Genomic DNA, 23,968 nt, shown 5'->3' with positions numbered 1-23,968 from the left:
ACTGGATTTTCAAAGAGCTGCTATATGATTACTTTGTCCTTCTGCTGACCCTTTTCCTTCATGATTGCAACGTTGACAGGTGCTTTTGCTTCAGGGCACTCAGGCTTTATACTATTAACAATGGTGACATTTTTCTCTTTTGAATTGTTGCAGCAAAAAAGCTGACCAAAAACTGTGAGTTTCCCTTTGTCCCTTATGTATCTCAAGGGGCTATTGTTAGTACAGTAATCATCAGTGAAGAATTAGCATTCACTAACAGTTTTCACACAGGTGTATTTGAGATACCACCATTATTTCCCATTTTCACAATACATAAGAACAGCCATACTGAGTCAGACCAAAGGTCTATCTAGCCCAGTATCCTGTCTTCCAACAGTAGCCAATGCCAGGTGCCCCAGAGGGAATGAACAAAATAGGTAATCCTCAAGTGATCCATCCCCTGTTGCCCATTCCCAGCTTTTGGAAAACAGAGGCTCGGGACATCATCCCTGCCGATAGTGGTTAATAGCCATTGATGGACCTATCCTCCAGGAACTTTTCTAGTGCTTTTTTGAACCCTATTATAGTTTTGGCCTTCACAACATCCTCTGGCAAAGAGTTCCACAGGTTGACTGTGCATTGTGTGAAGAAATACTTCTTTTTGTTTGTTTTAAACCTGCTGCCTATTAATTTCATTTGTTGAACCCTAGTTCTTGTGTTGTGAGAAGTAGTAAATAACATTTTCTGATTTACTTTCTCTACACCAGTCATGATTTTATAGACCTCTATCATATCTCCCCTTAGTCGTCTCTTTTCCAAGGTGAAAAGTCTCTGTATTATTAATCTCTCCTCATATGGAAAACATTCAATACCCCTAATAATTATTGTTGTCCTTTTCTGAACCTTTTCCAATGCCAATATATTTTTTTGAGATGGGGCGACCAGATATGCACGCAGTATTCAAGATGTGGGCATCTTGAGTGCTATACGAAGTGTGCTGTATCTCAGATAACTCTGAGTGGTAAAAGTGGACAAATGGTGACATTTTAGTGGAAACCATTGTACCCAAAATAATTGTTATTGTTTAGTATATGGGCCTTCTATTATGTTAGCACCAAATACAGGAGTTAACTTGTCTTCCTTGGTTAGACAATTAGTCCAAAAGTCTCATTTCCTTTCTCTGGCAGACTGTTCTTGATACTGGACTGGCCGGTGCAAACCCTGCATGACAGACTTAGCCAATTCTGTAACTGTGTATGTGGAAAAAAAGAGGACAGGTTCTGCTGTGATACCTGTGGTAAACAGTTAATCATGGAAGTCATTACTAGATCAGGATCTGGTCAAGGTCAAATCCAAAACCTGTGGAAGTCAATGGGGGTCTTTCCATTGGCTTCCATGGGCTTTAGATGAGGGCATTGAACTGGGATTTTCTAAGGTGCCTAAAGGAGTTAGGTGCCCATCTGCTAGCCTGAAAATACTAGCCTGAATTAATTATGTTCATAAAATATCTGGCCTTTTATTAAATCACCATGTCATTTGTCTCAGTGATTTCCTGAGACAATGAATTCCACAGGTTAATTCTATATTACATAAAGAATCATTTTCCTATTTCTTTTTAAATGTACTGCCCATCATTTTTATTGAGCATCTCCTTTTATTAGCTGAAACTCCTTACAGCACATGGAGTTTCTATCAATTGGAAGAACAGTCTGGGCCACACTTGATTTAATCTGCATAGCTTTACTGTTTGTTTGTTTATCTAATATCCCACAAAACTCCTTATTGGGGTGGTAAGGTGAGGCAAGGCCTGGGATTTACCTACTGGAATGAAGACTTACACCAGGACTCAGAATCTATTTCCAAATTATAAGAATTTCATTTGGATCCTAAACTGAGATAGGTGTTGGTTTTACCAGGTGCAATGATTTTGTTTACATGGGAAGCTAGTGCAGGATAGCTAATGAACATTACATTTACACCTTGCCTTATTTCATAATTGCCTCCCAATGTAGCTAAACTTATACACTTTCTTTTCTTACTCATCCTTCTGAGTTAGACATAGTCCATTCTTATATATATGTTTGATAGGTTTCATGTGAGAAGTAGTTTGTCTTTTTTTTTTATTTCGCTTTATGCTATTTTATTTTTAAAATATTTTTTCTCTTTGCAATATTATTAGGGATGCCAACTGGGCTGTTGTTGAATGATCTTGGATTTTATGCTTTATTGATTTTTGACACAGTAAATTAGTTAATTATGATTTCCCTGTGGAAATGGGCCATATGTAGAGAGGAAGTATGGTCCAGCACTTAGTGCATGAACAAGTTACTAAGGCGACCTGGATTTGATTCCCTGCTCTGCCACAGGTTTCTTGTATGATGTTGGACAAGTCAATAAGTCTCTCTGTGTCTCAGTTCTCTAACTATAAAATAACTGAGGATAACAACACTCTCCTACCCCGTGGGAGTATTGTGAGGTAAATACATTAAAGATTGTGTTATACTATACTAATGGGTTTATAAGCACCTACTAAAATGGACTTTTTCATATCCATCTATAATTATGCCTCTCTGTCAAGTTAATATTTCTAGGTCTCTGTTGCCCTGCACTTTGTGTAGTGCCTATTAAAACTGGGTATACAACATCACCATTCTGATTTCTAAACAAGGTCCAGAGTAACAGCTAACCAACCCCTTAGTATCTATGGGTTGGAGAATTAAAAAGCAATTATTTCTCCTTATCTTCCTTGACATACTATTATCTGCATTACTTTGTGGTCAGCCTCATGGAGCATCTTGGTTTTCTCCGTCATCAGGCTATGATACATTTGGTTTTCTTCATGATATTTGATTAGAGTGGTCTATTCTATGGTACTATGAATCATTTATCTATTTTTGTGTTAAACCAGCCTGTCTGGATATATTCAAGTCACCTCCTTGTGGAAACTGAAGGGGTTTGATGGCCTTGTGAAGCAGCCCCGAGGACAGAAGAAGTATGCTATGCTGTACATAGGGTTTTGACAGCAAATTTATCATCAGATTAAAGCTATTTTCTATACCTTTTATATAGATGGAGTTAGGAGAAAATCATCATCTGTCATAACCTAGTAAGGAAAGAGAGGAGGGGGTAATCGTATTTTGTATGAATCTTCTTCTGACAATAAAGGAAGTTATCTCTGTCTCTCGGGAAAGTAATATGATACTTCATATTATGGTATATTGTCTAGCTCATATATTTATGTCCCATGAGATCTTTCTAAATATGTTCCAGTTAATGTTTGCTTCTCTGCTGATGAAAATTTCAATTGTATTGTGAACATTTCAATGGACAGTTTCCACAACCTCTCCGAGAACACTGCAAATTATAGCAGCACTATATGTCACTTAAACCAAAGTGTTTAAAATTGGATGCCTAAATCCACATGTAGGCACTTAAACACACATGTTCTTATTCTCAAAGATACTGAGAAGCTGTAGCTGCCACTGATTTCAGTGGGGACTGCGGCTGCTCAGCATCTCTAAAAATTACCCCGTTTTTATTGAGGTGCTTAAATATGGATTTAGGAGCCAGACTATAGGCCCTCAACTTTGTCATTGTTCTCTTTAGTGCATTCCTGAAATGACTTCTCCAACTGAACAAGTGAAAAATGATCAATATTTTTCTATGCCTGTACTTAGTTTTTACCAGAATGAGTATTTCTTTCTTCCAGAACTTATGATAAATGTTGTTTATCTCCGGCAATATGTAGCATTTTCCTGTTTAAGAGAAAGAGCTGGGATTGGGATGCAAAAAATCCTTTCTTTTTATAAATTAATGCCTGTCTTCTGAAACTTTCACGTCATGGACAGAGCCCACATCAGCATCTCAATTACAGGGAATGCCACTGACAGCAAGAAAGAGAGTATGTTTGAACCTAAGTAGACCTCAAACTAAATATCTATCTTAAAAAAGGAAATTATCTTATTCATCTGGGTCGCCCTCACTTTCACACTTGAAGAACTGGCTTTATTTCAATGAAGTCATAAAACCAGGAAGTTAATATCAAGAAAACAGGCAAATTCCTCTACTGTATCAAAAGTTTAAGAATAATTAGATTATCAAGTTTCTGGATGCTAATGAGATAAGAAGTTTTATGAATGCTTATTTATGAATGATACCAGGAATCTTGAAGATAACATAGACTCCCTTAATGCAAGGAGAAATTATCTGTATTCTCTCAAATGACTGTACATTTAAAAATAAAAGGGAAGCTCCTTAGAAGCAATTGTCACCTCTACTGAAATCGCCAAGTTCATAGAAAGCCTGATTAAGGTTCTGACCAAGGCGGTCTGCTAATGATATTCTAAAAGGTCTCATCAATCTTTGAGAGATCGTATGATGATTAAAAAGGTTATTTTAAAACAAATATTCTTTTCTCTGCTTTTGCACATGACACTGGTGCTACTGAATTGCTAATTAAAGGGAAAGACATAGTGAGGTGGGCATCTTATTTGCAATCGCAGAAACACAGAAGAATATTAACATTATAGCATTTAGATATTCACAAAATATCTGACTATTTGTAACAGAGTCCTTGGTGGCCTCCCCCAGGACGTGGGGCAACTTGACTAGACCCAGTTATCTACACGTGTTGATCACAACATTTCCCTCAGGGAGGGACTCTGCCCTTTGTGGGCCTTCTTAAGTCTCTCTGGCCAGGAGATCAAAATGAAAGTCATAAACCCACAAGCCTTCAGGGCTACTCCCTCGCTGAGGTCCAAGCAAAAGGGGGGAAGGATGGCGAGTCTACAATACTGCCAACAGACCAGCGCCAGTATCATAGGTTTGGGGCAATTGCTCTGGCTGGGTCTCAGAGACAGGCTCAGCCTGTCTGTCCTACCCTGGAATTCCGCTGTACTCTCCTCAGGGTTGGGGTGAAGGTCTCCTGCCTAAGAGTTCCCTCCACAGTGTTAGGAGTCACTCCTGCAGTTAGCTTAGAGCAATCTTGTTCCTTCCCCACCAGTAACTGCAGTTTCCTCCCTTTTAAAGGCCTCTTCCCAATCATGCCTGATTGACATGGCCAGAGGGTTGGGGTTAGCCCTACCACCATGGTCTCTCTGGTCCCTTCGTTATCCATGAGTGAGGGGTGTCTTTTCTTAATGGAGTCTTCCCTCCTTAGCCATACCAAGGAACCTTATCCTTTGTTACAACAATGCCTACTAAATACACATGAGAGTTCAAGCCCCTTTTTTCTTATCTGTACTTCCACATCCCATAACATTTGGGGTACCCTGTTTTTTATAGGCTGTTCTCTTAGTTCCCCTTATTCTCATTAAAATCTCATTAGCAGCTACATAAACAAGTTCCCATGGTAACCTGTGGTGAGAGCAAAAATTTTTTATGATGTTACCATCAGGTGTCTTGTGGGCTATATGGGTACATTACGGCATATTTTCCAAAACGTAATCTATTGGCACATTCTTTACAGTAATCCTGTAACTTTACTAGTGCAGGATTATCCTATTTATGTCAGCCCTTCTTAGGCCTGTATGGCTAAGCTGAAATCTTACAGACCTATAAGCCTTGCATTATAACCTTACCTTGCTTATATACCTAATACACACTCATAAACACCTGTCAATCTTATATTCGTATGATCCTATCCCACTTATTCCTGTACCCATTCCTACAACTTAAATCTATTCACCACACATCGATTACATATGAAATAACATGAGTAAACCACAACAATAGAAAACACAATCAAATGATTAAATGAAATAATTGGCTACAATGTGGAAAAAATATAAAAAACGAATGCATTATTGGAAATAACATTTTAAAAGCATACAGTCTCCTTTGTTTTCATCTCTTCCTGGTTTAAAAGGCTCTCTCTCACACACACAGCTGGATTTTTAGTTGCAGTCAAGTGGGGGACAAATATGGCTTTGTTTTTTCTCAATAATAGGGGCACCTTGGTGTGGGGATAATACCCCTGGTAAATTAGATCAATGGCCAACAGTCTGACGGTGCCATTAGGACATCTGCAGATCATCTGGGTAGAGGGACTGTCATACTGTCTGGAGTGGCTCATGCCCATGAGTGCCAACCTCGGGGCAGACTGTCAAAAATCAGGGAAGAAATCCCAAACGGGTTGTATGCTCTCTAATTTTATTTCACCAACCCACTAACAAATGTGAACTTCTCAAACACTATAACAGTCTTATCATGAAGTCACAGACAGTCCCTTTGGGTACTCCAATCTATCTTGCCACCCAGACAAGCTGACTGAGTGATAGATGGTCCCTTACGCCAAAAATCACAAGAATATTCAGGTTATTCCCAGTCCCAAAGGACCATTCAGTTATCCCAGGTCAATTGTACTCAGATCTTAAACAAAAGACAACACCTGTAGCCAATCTTGTAATAAACTAACTAAAGGTTTATTAACTAAGAAAATAAATAAGAGTTATTTACAGGGTTAAAACAGGAAACATACACACACAAATGAGTTATAGTGTTAGATTTAAAAAGGTAACATAAGCTTCTATAATAAGCAGCTCTATATGTCCTTTAGGACTGACCCAAGCCAAGAAGCATGGGGATCTCTTGCTTATGTTTGGGGGGGTCTCTTGCTTATTTTTAGGAATCTTTGCCCCTCAGAGTCCAGACAGCATAAAGATCCAAGTTTCTCCTTTTCATGAATTTTTATCCCCTTCATCTCAGATTCCAAGCTTCATGCACAAGTTTCTCCTTCCTGGAGGGAGTGAGGAATGCAATCAATAAAGTCTCTGTCCTTTGATGCTACACAAAGCCTCGTTTGCCTTCTGTGGGCCATCTTGTCTGCAGGACAAGCACTTTACCTCAGTTAATGCTTCTTGTCCTGCTTGATGAGTTATAAAGATTTACAATGCAAACACTCAATATAACTTTACACCAGTGGTTCCCAAACTTGTTCTGCCGCTTGTGCAGGGAAAGCCCCTGGCGGGCCGGGCCCATTTGTTTACCTGCCACGTCTGCAGGCTCGGCTAATCGCGGCTCCCAGTGGCCGCGGTTCGCTGCTCCAGGCCAATGGGAGCTGTTGGAAGCGGCGGCCAGTACGTCCCTCGGCACATGCTGCTTCCAGCAGCTCCCATTGGCCTGGAGCAGCGAACCACGGCCACTGGGAGCCGCGATCGGCTGAACCTGCGGACGAGGCAGGTAAACAAACCAGCTCGGCCCACCAGGGGCTTTCCCTGCACAAGCGGTGGAACAAGTTTGGGAACCACTGCTTTACACCATGGGATACAGATATTATATGTAGGATTAAAACATGCGGCATCTTACAAGAATTCCATAAAGTCTAAACATTAAACACATGCTTATAAGACTAATACCTATTTTAACTATACTAACCCACAGGTAAGCCAGACAGCTATGTATTTGTCAGTGTTCAGTGAGTACTGGAGGCCTTGGCATGAGCTGGCACCTGGACTGCCAGCATCACAGAGACATTCCAGCCATTTCTCCTTTCCACCAGCTGTACCTGCCACACCAGCAGCCAAGGGAGGGTGATGTAGAAGATACTGTGGTGATGCTCTGTCACCCATGGATTTCCCTCTACTGGGCAATCTCTCCAAGTCTGGCTAAGCTGTCTTTCCACAGGTGGGCCTGCACCAAGCTGCTTTAGGCCGAGATATCAATATTAAATAATAACAAAAGTAAACAAGATTTTGCAACTGCCACTAAATTAATAACTTAAAAGCCTGACTTTGAATTGATTTATTTAAGATGGATTTATTAGGGCTTTTTGCTATGAGGTATTGAACAGCCTTGATTCCTGTTGCAGTCAAAACCACGATGGAACTATTTTGCAGTTCACAAGACTGGGCTCTTATGGTAATATTGCCATAAAAGCTAAGTAGCTATAAAGTTGAATAAGATCAGTTAAAGATCTTTAAACTGTACAAGATACTTGTAATTTCAAACCCACCTTTTAAAATGTGCTTTGTTTAGAAATATTTCCCACCCCTTTCCTTGAATTCTTTGTGTGTGTGTGTGTGTAATATATGTTGATTGATTTACATTTTTTGCTCATTTCTCCTTACTGCTACTTGTCAGCATCAGAGCACATAGTCTCAAGTGTTCTCCCGTTAATGCACAAGCAAAACTCCAACCAATGTTGCATGTATGATTTGAGAGAAGTTGTGCCCCTCCATCCGTTTAGCAAGGTATAGTGGGCATAATCCTTACTCAGGCTCTAATCTGACCATTGACTCAAGAGTGCCATTGACTTCAATGGGTTTTGGATCAAACTCTACATGAATAAAGATACTCAGATGAACAAGAGTTCGCAGGATCGGGGCCTGTGATGAGGTGTCCACTCCACACTCACCTGGAAGAGGTTAATGGAAGCCAGATGGGCCAATTAACCTATTAGGCTGAAGGCTGACAGGAAAGCCCCAATAAGGGGAAGCTCACCTGTGTGGGAACAAGGGGGGCTTCTAAAAAACCAGGGAGCTGATAGCAGGAAAGGGGCTGTTGGGAGGGAGTCTGCAGTGACTTCCTGGGAGAAGAGAGGTGTGTTTGGGAGCTATAGAGAGAAGTAGCCCACAGTTGCTCCTTCAGAGGGAGTTGAGAGGCCAGAAACCCCAGAAAGTGGGGGAGTGCTGGGGTAGCATAGGAAACAGCACAGGGAGTAAGCAGCAAGGATGGGGACTGTGCAGACCTTGGCTGCATGTTGTAGGGTCCCTGGACTGGAACCCAGAGTAGAAGGTGGGCCCGGGTTCCCCTACCTATCTTCCACTATTCAAGTCAGACATCTCCAGCACTGCACCTGGAATAGAATAAACAAACACTGAAGTGAAAAAATAAAAATACCCAAAATAAATGAGGGGAAGTCCTCCAGAACCCCACTCCAGGCCACAATATTGAGCCAATTGCTTTCTGTCTCTCCCCCACTTAGTATCCAAAGATTAGAGGAAGAAATATTAATAGAATCTGAGCACAGTCCACACAACGGGCCTTTAAAAAATACACGAGAACGGTCATACTGGGTCAGACCAATATTCTGTCTTCTGACAGTGGCCAGTGCCAGATGCTTCAGAGGGAATGACCAGAACAGGGCAAGTTTCAGTGATCCATCCCCATCATCCAGGCCCAGATTTTGGCAGTTGGAGGTTTAAGGACATCCAGAGCATGGGGTTGCATCCCTGATCATCTGCGGTAATAGCTACTGAGGGACCTATCGTCCATGAATTTAGCTAATTCTGTTTTGAACCCAGTTATATTTTTGGTCTTCACAAGACCCCATGGTAATGAGTTCCACAGGCTGATTGTGTGTTATGTTCCTTTTGTGCCTATTAATTTCATTGGGTGACCCTGACCTTGTGTTATGTGAGTGGGCAAATGACACTTCCCTGTTCACTTTTTCTGTACCATTCATGATTGTATAGCTCTCTTTCATATCCCCTTTAATAGTGTCTTTCTCAGCTGACAGCCTCAGTCTTTTAAATCTGTCCTCATATGGAAGCTGTTCCATACCCCTAATCACTTATTTTGCCTTCTCTGGAGTTTTTGCAATTCTAATATATCTTTTTTGAGCCAGGGCAACCAGAACCGAATGCAGTATTCAAGCTCTGGGTGTACATGGATTTATATAGTGGCATTATGTTATTTTCTGTTTTAATATCTATCCCTTTCCTGATGGTTCTTAACAGTTTGTGAGTTTGTTTGACTGCCACTGCACATTGAGCAGATGTTTTCAGGGAACTCTCCATGATGACTCCATGATCGCTTTCTTGAGTGGTAACATCTAATTTAGACCCCATCATTTTGTATGTATAGTTGTATTGTATATTGATATCAGACCCAGACTCATATAAAGGTCATGTAAACTGGATAGCTTTTATGGATCCCCTTATTAAATCTTAATATTAGGAGTGAGCCTAGCATACAAAAACATAATCAGCATTTGTAATTAAGTGAGAACATAATTTATAAACCTGATTATAATTGCAGTCTTTTAAAGCCCTTTTTCAGAAATCAGCCTCTGGCATTGTGAGTGTAATGTAAGGATTTTTGTACTAAGCATGATTTGGAAATTAGTTATTATATGTATTGTAGGAATTTTAAATCTGTAGTGGCATTTATAAATGTGTTTCCTTACTGATAAAACAGATGTATGTTAAGATGATCCAAACCCAAGCTTTAAAATGATTTAATTTTTTTAAAGATAAAGGTAAAAATAATGGACTAAATTAAAACAGCAAAATCAAATCAAATCATAGTTCATGCTCAGCCTCCATCCTTAATAGCATGCCCCATTTAGTGGGCTAAAATATTTGAAATGCAGAGCACACAGCCATCCTCCATCACTCCTATATGGCTATAGACTCCTTTAACACTCCTTTATAAGTTAAGCTAGCATGCAGCTAATTAGAATATCATGCCAGTTAAAGTATAATTCACACATTAGCATAGAATTTTCCTGAATTTGATGAATCTGAGTGATGTCTTTTGCAAACTAGATTGTAATAGCTTCCTTGATGCCTTTAACATCCAACTCTTCCAAGATTATGGTATTTCAAAAATATTTAGTTCATGGATTATAGGCCCAGTAGACTGAAACAGTGTCTATTGATTTATTATGGCCATGAGGTACATTGCATTTTCCAGGATTCCATTTACTAAAATATATTGCCAGGATTATACTGAATCCCAAAGTCTTATTTTAACAGGGAGTAAATTAGAAATGTTTCATTACAAAATCAGAGCAATGTGCTGTCATTAAGATTAGAGTAATGCTGTAAACATTTTCAGATTATTGGGAGCTAGATTCTGACTCAGACTACATACTCCCTCTTCTCCCTTGTGTGGGTAAGAAAGTAACAATCCCTCTCATACCTCTACATTGGCTACATGACCTCCAGTCCAGGCCCAAGGAATAGAGCTGGATTGAAAACGTGAATTCCATTTCACCACAATGTTCAAGGTTTCAAATTTTTTTTCATTCCAGACTAGAACCAGTTCAAAACCTTCTGAATGTTTTCATGCTACGGAATAGCACAGAAACATCTGTTTTTGGATTGAAAAGGTCAGGTTTTCCATTCTGGACTGACTCTCTCTCCAGGAGTGACTGGAGAGTTCATGCTGGACCTCAGAAACCTCCCTCCTGAAAACTTCATTAGAATCAATACATCACTGCAAAAGATTTTGGCTGAGATAAACCAGCATATTTTGACACAAAACAAAAGAAAAAAAGAAAGAAAGAAAGAAACAAAAAAAATCCAGCCAACCAACCAAAACAAACAAATCCAACCACCACACATTTATCTGAAAAGGTCTCAATCAGCTCTACTGAAGAGAAAGTGAGGCTGTTCACCCCTTTACTCCTCCCGCCCCCCAAGCAGGTGAATGGAGAGTGAGTGGAACAGAAGGACAGAAAATGGATGAAACCTTAACTCCTCCACACTTACCACTTTGATATCCAGAGAAGCTGAGCTGGAGGTGAGTAGTAAACGACTGCTGGTACAGGCCAGCAGCAAACTAGTACCCCCTTGGAGCCAAGAGGAAGCAGGGGAGGCATTGTAACTTGCATTTCAGAGTCACAGTGCTCCAGGGGCTACTCTAGCTTGAGCACCCCCGCCCCCCTTGCTCATGGTTGTGCCTAAAGACATAATCTATCCCTTATAGATGCAACCTGTACATTGCTTGTTCCCCTTCCCTTACATGGTTTTCCTTCCATGCTCTGGTTGTTAAATAGTGGTCTCATATGACATTACAACTCCTCTCTGTAACCTAGGAGATCCCCTTCATAGTTTGTTTGGCATCTTATTCACACATTCCTGTGTGTCACAGGGTGACTTGCCCTTGGGCTGGAGAGCCAGGGACCCCGCCAACCCTGATTACAGGATGAGCCCCAGGTTAGATGAAGCAGGCAATTTCCTATAAAGAGCAGAAGGTGGCTGCAGTAAGGGGGAAGCCAAGTAGACTGTATTGAGACTGTAGAGGATGAGAGAGGTCCCTGTAGGGAAGATCTTGAGACCAAGGAAACTGCTCCAGCTAGGAAGGGCTGGGAGTAACCTATTAAGGCAGGATGGACTCTAACTGGACATGGGTAGTTTGGGCTGTACCCAGCTGGAGGCTGGATGGAAGACTTTAGAGTTTAGTTTTTAAGTTTAATTTAATAAATCAGAACTTAAGGAGGGCTCGAAATAAACCTGTGAGGAGTTTATTTGGGAATTCAAGAATGGAAACTGAGGCGTGGAGCTGCGTGCAAGGCTATTCCCAGCATTGTAAGATGGCCACTCATCTACAGTCTGCCTAATCATTCACTCACACACCCAGGCACAAACAATGCATTGTCCCTGTGACAAATGTACAACTGATTATGTATTTCAGACTCTAAAAACTACTGATTTATAAATCTAACTAATTCATTACAAGGAAACCTACCACATGATTTTCAATGTATAATATTTGTTCAATTGATAATAATAATATCAAATATCTAAAAAGCACTGCCCAATATGTTTCTCTCCCCATGGAAATGGAATTCAATTGTCCCCGGTGATTTTCACCTAATCAGAAATTGGGATCATCCTTTTAAAGACAAAATGAAGGAAATGTAGTTCATTCAGACAATTCTACCTTAACACAGGAAATCGTAAGAATGCTGCTATGTATCACCAAACAGTCTTTAAGATGAAAACAAAACAAAACAAAACAAACAAGCTTTGACCTTAAGTTATTGTGAGTTAGTAAGGTAGCACCAAGACATTTAGGCGGGGGGGAGAGACAGGGGGTTGTGTGCGTGCTGTTGATATTGCACTGGATTCCTTAGTGAAACCATAAAACATCCTGATGAGAGTTTAGAAGACTGTTTAAAGCATAATCACTAAAGTGACTGCCTAGAAATGTGTAAACAGGAAGAAAAATGAGATACTGACAAGAGATACAACCTCAGTCTTGTGGATTTGATGGCAGTTGTAGAGCTTTATTATGATTATTAATGATGCAGGTGGAAATCACAAATATCCTGTGAAAAGTGACAAGCTTTATGGTTCCAGGATGCCATAGTACAGGGGTTCTCAAACTGGGGGTCAGGATCCCTCACAAGGGATCACAAGGTTATTACGTGAGGGGTCACGAGCTGTCAGCCTCCACCCCAAGCCCCGCTTTGTCTCCAGCATTTGTAATGGTGTTAAATATGTTAAAAAGTGTTTTTAATTTATAAGGGGGGGGTCGCACACAGATGCTTGCTATGTGAAAGGGGTCACTAGTACAAAAGTTTGAGAACCACTGCCATAGTAACTATGTAATCTATGTAACTATGTAATAGTCCTCTGCCATGTACATTGGCCAAATTGAACAGTCTCTATGCAAAAGAATAAATGGATACAAATCAGACCTCAAGAATTATAACATTCAAAAACCAGTAGGAGAACACTTCAACCTTCCTGGACACTCAATTACAGACCTACAAGTCACAATTATTCAACAAAAAACTTCAAAAACAGACTCCAACCAGAAACAGCAGAACTGGAATTAATCTGCAAGCTGGACACCATTAAATTCGGCTTGAATAAAGACTGGGAGTGGATGAGTCGTGACACTAACTAAAAACTATTTCCCCATGCTAATTTCCCCCTACTGTTACTCACACCTTCTTGTCAACTGGTTGAAATGGGCCATCCTGATTATCACTACACAAGTTTTTTTTCTTCTGCTGATAATAGCCCACCTTAATAGATTGGTCTCGTTAAGAGTTGGTATGGCAACCCCCATTTTGTCATGTTCTGTATATGTATATACAGAGATATATATATCTTCCTACTGTATTTTCCACTGCATGCATCTGATGAAGTGGGCTTTAGCCCACGAAAGCTTATGCTCAAATAAATTTGTTAGTCTCTAAGGTGCCACAAGTACTCCTCGTTCTTTATGTAATCTTTGTAACAGTGTCCCCTAAGCTCAAGGCATTTTTCATACTTTACTATCTTAATGCAGTTGTAACTAATTGGTGAGGCAAGCAGTTACCAGGACAGTATATTGCACATTTCATATTTTTAAACTTGTTGAATTAATACCACAGCTGGCTTGAAGTAAGCTTGACAACTGAGCTGGACCTACAGTGCTAGCAATGCAGCATCTTGGTTAGCAGCATTTCTGTAGTCCCTGGTGGCAGCACCTGTGACTCTGTGTTCCACTAAGCAAATATTGCAATTCACAAAAAAAAAAAAAAAAAAGAAGGCATGAAGAAAGATGCTGGCTAAGTCAGATATTTTTTAAAGTGCTTACAAAGTCAACATTGAAATATGATAAATGGAGAAATAGAACTAACTAAAGATTCAGAAGTGACATATTTCTATTGCAGTGTGTCATATAATATTAATAGATAATTAATAATAATATTAATAGAACCATCCGGGAAGGATGGGGAAATGAAGATTGTTATTTTAAAGAAAAACAGAGCAGCAAAAATTAAACTCCTGACAAACAATCTGAACCTGGAAATTAGTTGTTTTTTTTAAAACCTGAAAAACAACAGTTGTGTGCAAATGTAAGAATATATGGTGTCATACAAAGATGTAATTTAAAAAGTCCCACTGGGTTTGCCCCATGCAAGATTTATGATTGTGATGGAGTTGAGCCAATTGGAGCTGACGTGATAGCTAAATTAATAAAGGCGTGAACATGGAAGGATCAGGAATCTGTCATACCTATAACTCCTCAGAAGAATTAATTTTGTAAGTGAAACACCAGGGGAAAAAAGTAGTCAAAATGTAGCGAAGAGCAGTCAGCTTTAATAGTTATTGCATTTAATGTAGGAGTTTATACCAAATGCTTATAGCAAAACCAACCACAATTTGGAGGACTTGAGATTTACACCCAGACTTTGTAGCTAGCTCCTATATCTAGACCAAGCTGAAACAAACTCCCAGATTTGAACACATCGGTTAGCTAGGATCCAGATCTAAATCTGAACTGTGCACATTAGAAAAGAACTATCTTTAGTACCGAACAAAGTATTAATCTAGATTTTTTTTTCTTCCCAATTTATTTTTAAAATACCATGGAATCAAAAACTCTGTTTTATATTCTTATGTACATGTACAAATATTGGCCTGGATCATGCGCTTCCATGGAAAAAACTCCATGAGGACCCTCTCATGGAGTTCCTCTCCTAACATTTCGTTTTTTTGGGTGGGGGAAAGGGTGTTGCTCCTTTTGGAATAGCTCAGAAGAACCACCCCCCTCATCCTGGTGGATTCCTATGCACATGGAGGCCTTATGTTTCTTCAGCTGATCTTCCTTCTCAGCCTTGGCAATATGGATGTCTTCAAATCATGCTTCTAAGGATTCTCCTTGGCCACCTGAGATGTGCAGTGTGTGTGGTTAAGAGAAAAAATAATGCACCCTTCAGCTGTATTGTTTTTTAGGAATTCTCCATGGGGACAGAGGGATGATGCATGTTACCCATACAGCTGCACAGTGTCCCAATGCCAAGGAGCCTATGCAGTGTAACCTAGGGAAGTGGGCAGACCCATGCTCCCTAATCCACCTTGTGGGGGTCTCACTAACCCCACATACGTACACTAGACCAGTGAAGCTAAATGGGGTAGAGACCACAGCACTGGTTGATTCGGGGAGTGCTATCATGCTTGTCTCGGGGAAGCTCGTGAAGCGTAGTCAGCTGCTGTGAGCTAAGCGTATGGGGATAACATGCGTCCATGGGACAGTTGGTTATTACCCCACCATCCCAGTAAAAATCGAGATTCAGGGGAACACTACTGAGGTAGCAGCAGGTGTAGTCCCTAAACTCCCATACCCAGTGCTCATAGGGAGGGACTTCCCAGGGTTTGGAGATTTACTCCCGGTAGGGGAATTGGAGAAAGGGGGAAGCCCTGAAAGTAGTGAGGAATCCACAGTAGACTGTCAACCCCCAACCTTCTCTGAAATATCCCCAGATTTGTTCTCCACTCCCAGACAGCGTAGAAAGACGAAAAGGGAAAGAAGGGCAGCTAAGGCCTTGGGAACCCGAATACTGGCCCAAAGCCAGAGGGTCGCTCTCGTAGGTAGTCGGACCCGAGCAGCTGAAAAGGAGGCCACCCAGGAGAGGGAAGCACCCAAGTCTGACTCACACCCTAATGCCTCTGAACCAGTAGAGGCAACAGAGACTGGCCCCCTAGATCTCGGGCAGATTAGCTCCGGGAGAGGAAATTTTGGACGGGAACAGGCTGAAGACCCAAGGTACGACAACGTTAGGAAGGAGGTGACTGAAATAGATGGGGTTCCCGTGGAAGGGAAAACCCGGGGACCAGGACCCTACTTCATAATGAAGAAGAGTCTCTTATACCGGGTTGCACCAGTACAGGGGCAGAAGGTACAGCAGGTCCTAGTACCTCAAAAACACCAGAATGCTGTATTAAGTCTGGCCCATAGTCATCTTTTTGGGGGGCATTTGGGGGTAGAGAAGACCCTGGCACGGGTCCTGTGACGATTCTTCTGGCCCGGAGTACATGAAGAAGTGCGGAGGTACTGTGCATCCTGCCCGGAGTGTCAGCTGCACAGTGCCCATCCCCACTTGAGGGCACCTTTAGTACCCCTTTCCATCTTAGAGGTCCCCTTCAAGCAAATAGCCATGGATCTAGTGGGACCCCTGGAGAAGACAGCCCAGGGCCACCAATATATACTTGTCGTTCTGGATTATGCTACTCGCTACCCAGAAGCCGTCCCCCTGCGGAACATGGCCTCTAAAATGATAACTAAAAAGTTGGTGGGGATCTTTGCCCGAGTGGGGCTACCAAAGGAGATAGTAACAGACCAAGGTACCCCATTTATGTCAAAGCTAATGAAGGACCTCTGTACGCTGCTCCATATACATACCCTGAGAACTTCAGTCTATCATCCGCAGACCGATGGGCTGGTAGAAAGGTTTAACCGAAACCTCAAGGCAATGATAAGGAAAGTGGTAAGTCAAGACGGGAAGGATTGGGACACCCTACTACCCTACCTTATGTTTGCAATCCGGGAGGTACCTCAGGCCTCAACTGGGTTTTCCCCCTTTAAATTATTATACGGACGCCACCCCCGTGGCACACTAGATATTGCAAAAGAAATCTGGGAAGAGGAACCCAATGAGGGGAGAAATATAATTGACCATGTGTTGCAGATGCGAGAACGGATAGCCCGAGTCATTCCTGTTGTACGGGAACATTTGGAAAAGGCGCAGGAGGCCCAGCGAACCCATTACAATCTCCAGGCAAAAGTCCAACAGTTACAACCAGGGGATCGGGTGATGGTGTTGGTACCCACGGCAGAAAGCAAGCTTTTGGCCCAATGGCAGGGGCCCTATGAGGTGGTTGAACCCGTGGGGGAAGTAACCTACAAGGTGCGGCAGCCAGGACGCCGGAAACAAGAACAAATTTGTCACATTAACCTCTTAAAGCCTTGGCACCAACAAGAGGCACGTGTAGTGGCCCAAGAGACCCCGATCCAGGGAAATAATATGCAGGAGCAGATCAGGGTATCCACTGATCTGACACCAAACCAGAAGAAGGAGGTAACTGAGACGATCAACCGATATCAGGACGTGTTTTCAACCAAACCGGGCCAGACCACCGAAGCATATCACCACATTATCATAGACCCTGGGGCAAAGGTAACTTTAAGACCCTATCGGGTCCCAGCAGCAAAAAGGGAGGAGATCAAGGCAGAGGTAAAAAGGATGTTGGAGCTGGGAGTCATTGAAGAGCCCCACAGTCAGAGGTCAAGCCCGGTTGTGTTGGTGCCCAAACCCGATGGCACCACTAGGTTTTGTAATGACTTTCGCCAGCTGAATGAGATATCCAAATTTGATGTATACCCCATATCCTGTATCGATGAGTTAGTTGACCACCTGGGCAATGCCCGATTTTTGACCACCCTTGATTTAACAAAGGGATACTGGCAGATTTCCCTTGCCAAAGATGCGAAAGAAAAGACAGCATTCTCTACACCAGAGGGTCTGTTTCAATATACTGTTCTTCCTTTTGGACTGCATGGGGCACCTGCCACCTTCCAGCATCTTATGGACAAGCTCCTATGGCCCCATACCAGTTATGCAGTGGCATACCTGGATGATGTGATTATTCACACCCCTGACTGGGAAACCCACTTAGGAAAGGTGGAAGCGGTTCTGGACATGCTAAGACAGGCTGGCCTCACAGCCAACCCAGCCAAGTGTGTTATAGGGCTAGCCGTGGCTAAATACCTTGGCTACATTGTCGGAAGGGGCATGGTCATGCCCCAGCTAAAAAAACTAGAGGCTATCCAAAATTGGCCCTGGCCAAATCAGAAAAAGCAAGTCCGGGCATTCCTGGGTGTGGTAGGGTACTACCGATGATTTATTCCCCATTTTGCTACCAGAGCGAGTCCCCTGACAGACCTGATAAAAGCCCGGGGTCCAGACATGGTGAAGTGGACAGATGCCGCGGAGAAAGCATTCATGGATCTACAGACAGCCCTCGGCAGTAACCCCATGCTTATAGCCCCAGACTTCAACAAAGAATTCATTTTACAAATAGATGCATCTGAAGTAGGATTGGGAGCTGTCCTATCGCAGATGGTCGGAGATGAAGAACACCCAATCCTCTACCTCAGCAGGAAACTCCTCCCGAGAGAGCAGAAGTATGCCGTGGTTGAAAGAGAGTGTCTAGCTGTGAAATGGGCCATGGAGATACTACGTTATTACCTTCTGGGATGATGGTTTTCCCTTGTGACCAACCATGTACCCCTCCAGTGGATGCAGCGAAATAAAGAGAAGAACGCAAGGGTGACCAGATGGTTCCTGTCCCTACAACCTTTCCAATTCACCATACAACACCAGGCTGGAAGCCACCATGGCAATGCGGATGGCTTGTCACGAGTACACTGCCTGACGTCCCAAGTTGCCCAACCCCGTAGTGTTGAGCAGAGGGGGGGATATGTGACAGGGTCAGGCCAGACGGCTATAGGAGAGTAATAGAAGGCAGATATATTAGCCCCAGGCTAAGCAGGTCCCTTTTCCCTGGGTAAGGTTACAGGGAAGGTTCCAGAACAATCAGGAACCTTCTGGAGACAATTAAGACAGGCTGATTAGAACACCTGCAGCCAATCAAGAAGCTGCTAGAATCAATTAAGAAAGGCTAATCAGGGCACCTGGGTTTTAAAAAGGAGCTCACTCTAGTTTGTGGTGTGTGTGTGACGAGTTGGGAGCAAAAGGCACTAGGAGCTGAGAGTGAGAACGCGGACTGTTGGAGGACTGAGGTGTACAAGCATTATCAGACACCAGGAGGAAGATCCTATGGTGAGGATAAAGAAGGAGTTGGGAGGAGGCCCTGGGGAAGTAGCCCAGGGAGTTGTAGCTGTCGCACAGCTGTTCCAGGAGACACTCTAGGCAGCTGCATTCCACAGGGCCCTGGGCTGGAACCTGGAGTAGAGGGCGGGCCCGGGTTCCCCCCAAATCCTCCCAACTCCTGGTCAGACACAGGAGGAGCCGACCTGAACTGTGAATTCAGAAAAACGGCCAAGCTGAGGGCTGCTGTGAAGCTCCAAGGCGAGCAAATCCGCCAATAAGTGCAAGACCCAGCAAGGTAGAGCCGGAACTTTGTCACACAGGCCAATGCTCAAATCACTGAGCTATCCATCCCCCCATGTCAGTGCATTTAACATTTAACATTTCATTTAGTGTCATAGGATAAACTGTTAAGGTTAAGGTTTTCATGAGTTGCAGCAGACAGCAGAGTATTTTATTATTTGTACATGTGTGATATATAATCCTTTCTTGTAGTTATCATCTTTTCATTCGCAGGCAAGCCCTGCCCCTGACTTCTTCAACAACGCTTTCTCAGAATGATGGGCTTGCTTGAAACTCAGTTATTGTGAGCTGGTGAGGGTGTGGCACTTTTGGTCTCCATATTGACCAACCTCCATTGACCAGAATGCAAGTCCAAAAGGATTCATGGTGCCCCCAGTAATGGTAAATACCCAAAAGGGGTATGATTAATTTGGGGCAAAAGGGTGGCTTTTTTCACTGGGTGATGCCCTGGAGCTATGGATACAAGGATGTAATAGTTGTTCCTCCTGTGTGCAAGGCCCACACTTCCTAGAAACATTCTGCCTCCCTGTGTACACAGGAATAATTCCTCTGGCCGCAGCAGCTGTTGACATGTTACTTTACACCCCACCCGCTGATGCTACATTGGCTGGTAAAGCCACAGCTTAGCCTTTAGAGTACTGCTTGTCTTCCCACCTGATCAGATACCTACCATATTTCCAAAATCCTTAACAATGGAAACATGCAGGAGCCACCCACTAGCTCATTTCAGCTATGAGGCTGCTTAGGCAAGCCATAGACCTACCTGCCATTTCAGAGGAATGTACATACAGTATTATAAATAATTTCCCTTCCCTTCCCTGGGCAAATGACAAAATTGCTGAGATCTAGAAACTTCAATTCATTTAAAATAACAAAGCAAATCACTGGAATGTCCCATGGTGCCTGACACAAACAGAGGAAGTCAAAGCAGAGTATCAGTCAACAGGCTGGCAGAACTGCTTATGAGTAACTAACTATTTAAAGCAATAACAATATATGTGTATTTTTTAAATGAGGGTCCATTTTCTGTTTCCACTGAAATGAGCTTGAAAACCAGCTCCCATGAAAATGCTTTTGTATACCAGGGAGCTGCTCACAAATTCAAAAACATTGGCAACCTCTCCACTGTAGATATTTACCTAACCAGTCTCTTGGGAAAACGATAAACTGTAAACTGGCAGGGATAGATTAATCAAATTAATACGTTTGTAGAATAGCACAAATGGTGCAATTGTGTGAGCTTGCTTGGGCAATATTTAACTCATGGATATTTGTCTCTCCAACACTGAATTGGGGTCTGATGCTATAAGGAAACAGTATCAGACTCCTTGTTGGGTGAGATCAACTAGGGAAGGTTCATCAGCTTGTCTGCCTCCAACTTCCCTCTCTCTTGGCTCTTAACCTCCCCTAAAACTGTTCCCACTAGTGGAAGGAAGGGAGGTTATGAAACTACTCAGTAGCTTCATCCATGGAGTGAGGAGAAAGAAGTCACTTAGATGCACCATCCATAGTGAAAGAGGGAATTAACTTTTGGGGCAGGGACCATCATTTTGTTCTGTTTGTACAGCACCTAGCACAATAGGATCCTGGTCCAGGACTGGAACTCCTAGATGCTGTGTTAATTCTACTACTAATAATAATCAATAATAACTTCCCTTCACCCTCTATATGTAATTCCCCTTCTCTCTGGACTAAAAGAGATAAAGAGATGAACACATAATCTTGGTCAACCTACCATCTGAAGGGGATGAGTAGTGAAAATGTTCATCTGATCAGTTCTGTCCTGACTACTTATTATTGCAAAGAGGGACCCCTTCCCCTGCCCCCACAGAACAGTCCTAGACAGTTGCCCTTCTCCACAGGACTTCTCCCCAAGAAAGACTTCAACCCCACCATGCCTTCCCATAGAACCTGTTCCCTTCAACAGTCTGGTAACAGGAACAGTCTCCTGAGGGACAGTGGTTTTGTGACCTCCTACCCTTTCAAAGCCTTCTCAGACAGTTCATTAGTCTGCCTAATATTCAAAACCCCCATCCATCTCTCCTATGGTACCTTATCATTGTATTCCTCTTCGTGATTTTCTCTTTTTGGAATATATTCACTTGTGCTTGTATTGTTCCTGATATCAGTAACACATTGGAAGCAGCTACTGCACTAAGATACTGCTGCAACCTGATCCTTTTCCTGTTATATAAAGTTCAAGAACAGACTTATTCTGTTTCTCTTGCTGACTTCTGGCTAATTACAATTCTTTACAGTATTGATTCCTTGATGGGATTCCAATTACATCCCTTTAGTCTGTTACATAACTGATTTGGATTGCAGCGCATCCAACTCCACAAGTACCTCCTAGGCTTATTGTAGGCAGTGGGGTTTCATGTATGTAACTGAGGGCAGAATTTGGCCCTCTTCCTTTTATAACACCTATGGATTGCTCTACAAGTGAATGCTGAACTATCCTTTTAAGTCACTTCATCTCTCCTTTATCCTGCTGGAGTGGTACAGAGGGGAATGAATCTTGGCTAAGGATCTGGCCTTATCGGCTTTTAGAGTAATTTTGATAAAACTTTATTAGTTCCATCCAATTTAATCCTATATAATCTTTCCACAAATATAGATATAAACAAATTCAACACAGGATAGGCCTCTTTTTTTGTGAGGCCTGCCGACTCCTCTGCTGTGCAGAAGATTAAGGACAGACAATATCAAGTGTTAAATTTCTAGGCAGAAGGCACTACCTGAGCAAAGATCATCCTGCAATATCTCATTCCTAGAATACTAGCCCTGACTGAGAGAATATGAGAGACACAGAGAGAGAGAGAGAGAGAGAGAGAGAGAGAGAGAGAGAGATTTCTGCAATATGGTTTGCTGAGCCAAGAGAGGATCTGTAATGTAGGGAAAGGAAGCAGAGAAGTGGCAGAACAAATCAAGGGCTAGAGTAAATGAAGTAGTACTCCATCCTCAGAGTCCAAGTTTGTTGTCATTCCATGTACAGAAATCAATGGGAAAGCCACTTACATAGTTTCTACAGACTTAGAACCTTACATTTAATACACAGTACTAACTGCCTCAAAACATGGACTTCCATTCTAGTGTCTGAGTGAAAAGGGAGGTTAAGATGTCTCAGAGAAAAAACAGATGCCTAGCTATTATCAAAAATAGTTCATTTAAAAGAGGATCTATCTAGCTCTCATGGAAGATACAGTCCAGAAATAAACCCCGTTAATGTAGCATGCTTTCTTTTTAAACCTCAGTACCCTTCTCCATATCTGTGTTGTTCATCTGCATTTGAGTTCAGACACAGGCATGGAAATTTGAGAATGCAAGTGCTGCAGAGAGTTGGCTGGTGGTCCCTTATCATCTGAAAAGTGCGACTAAACCTTCTGTAACAAATAGTTATTTAATCAAGTGAACTCCTTTCATATGGGAAAATCCTTATAATTGTAAATCTTAATCCTAAAATAGGGTGGTAGGAAAGGACTGTCCCACAGAGAATTTTAAATATGGCTTTGAATAAATAATAGATTCAAACAGCTAAACCTAGAGTTACTATGGTTTCCTACTGGCCTGGTAAAGGGAGCAGTCAACATCATGAATATTATAATAGAGCTATATTTTTGAAGCTATGGACTTTTTCTTCACTTTTTTTCTTCAAGAATTTTGCAGCTAGTAACAATAATAAACATATTTTTATTTTTATGTTGAAAGAAGACTTGTGCATAAAGAAAAATGGGGCATGTTCTCAGTTGCACTGAAGTAGCACTGGGCACAGCTGGAAGCAAACAGAGGGACATAAAGGGGGAACCTTTTGCAAAACTGTATGGAGCCCTAGGCGTTCCCCGGTCTCTTAGTTTGGGTAGTCTAACATCACGATCCTCTTCCCCCTCAGTGCTCTGACTCTTTGTGGCTTCTGGTGGGCCTTCAGCCCCTCTCTTTGTCCATCTGGGCTCTCCTGGCGGCCCAGTCACCCGAGCTCTAGGGTTTGGTGCTGCTAGTTTAACCCAGGGTGCTTCTTCCTTAACTGGTCAGGTCAGCTCCCTCGCCGTCCTTCGCCTTTCTACCAGTGCGACAACCTTGTCGTAGGTGGAGGGTTCGTTCTGGCTTACCCAGGCACGAAGATCTGGTGGTAGTCCTCTCATGTACCGGTCGATGACCAGAACCTCTAGTATCTCCTCCAGACTCCAGGACTCAGTTCATAATCACTTTCGTGCGATATGGATGAGGTCATATAATTGGGACGGCGAGGTTTTGTTTTCCTGGTACTTCCGCTCATGATATCGCTGGGCCCGCACTGTGGTCGTTACCCCAGATCTGGCCAGGATCTCTGCTTTCAGCTGGGGGTAGTCTGCCGCAGCCTCTTCAGGCAAAGCATAGTAGGCCTTCTGGGCCTCCCCACACAGGAATGGAGTG

Source organism: Natator depressus, chromosome 3 (assembly GCF_965152275.1).
Source record: "Natator depressus isolate rNatDep1 chromosome 3, rNatDep2.hap1, whole genome shotgun sequence".
In the NCBI taxonomy this organism is placed as follows: Eukaryota; Metazoa; Chordata; order Testudines; family Cheloniidae; genus Natator; species Natator depressus.
Note: the sequence above shows the minus strand (reverse complement) of the source record.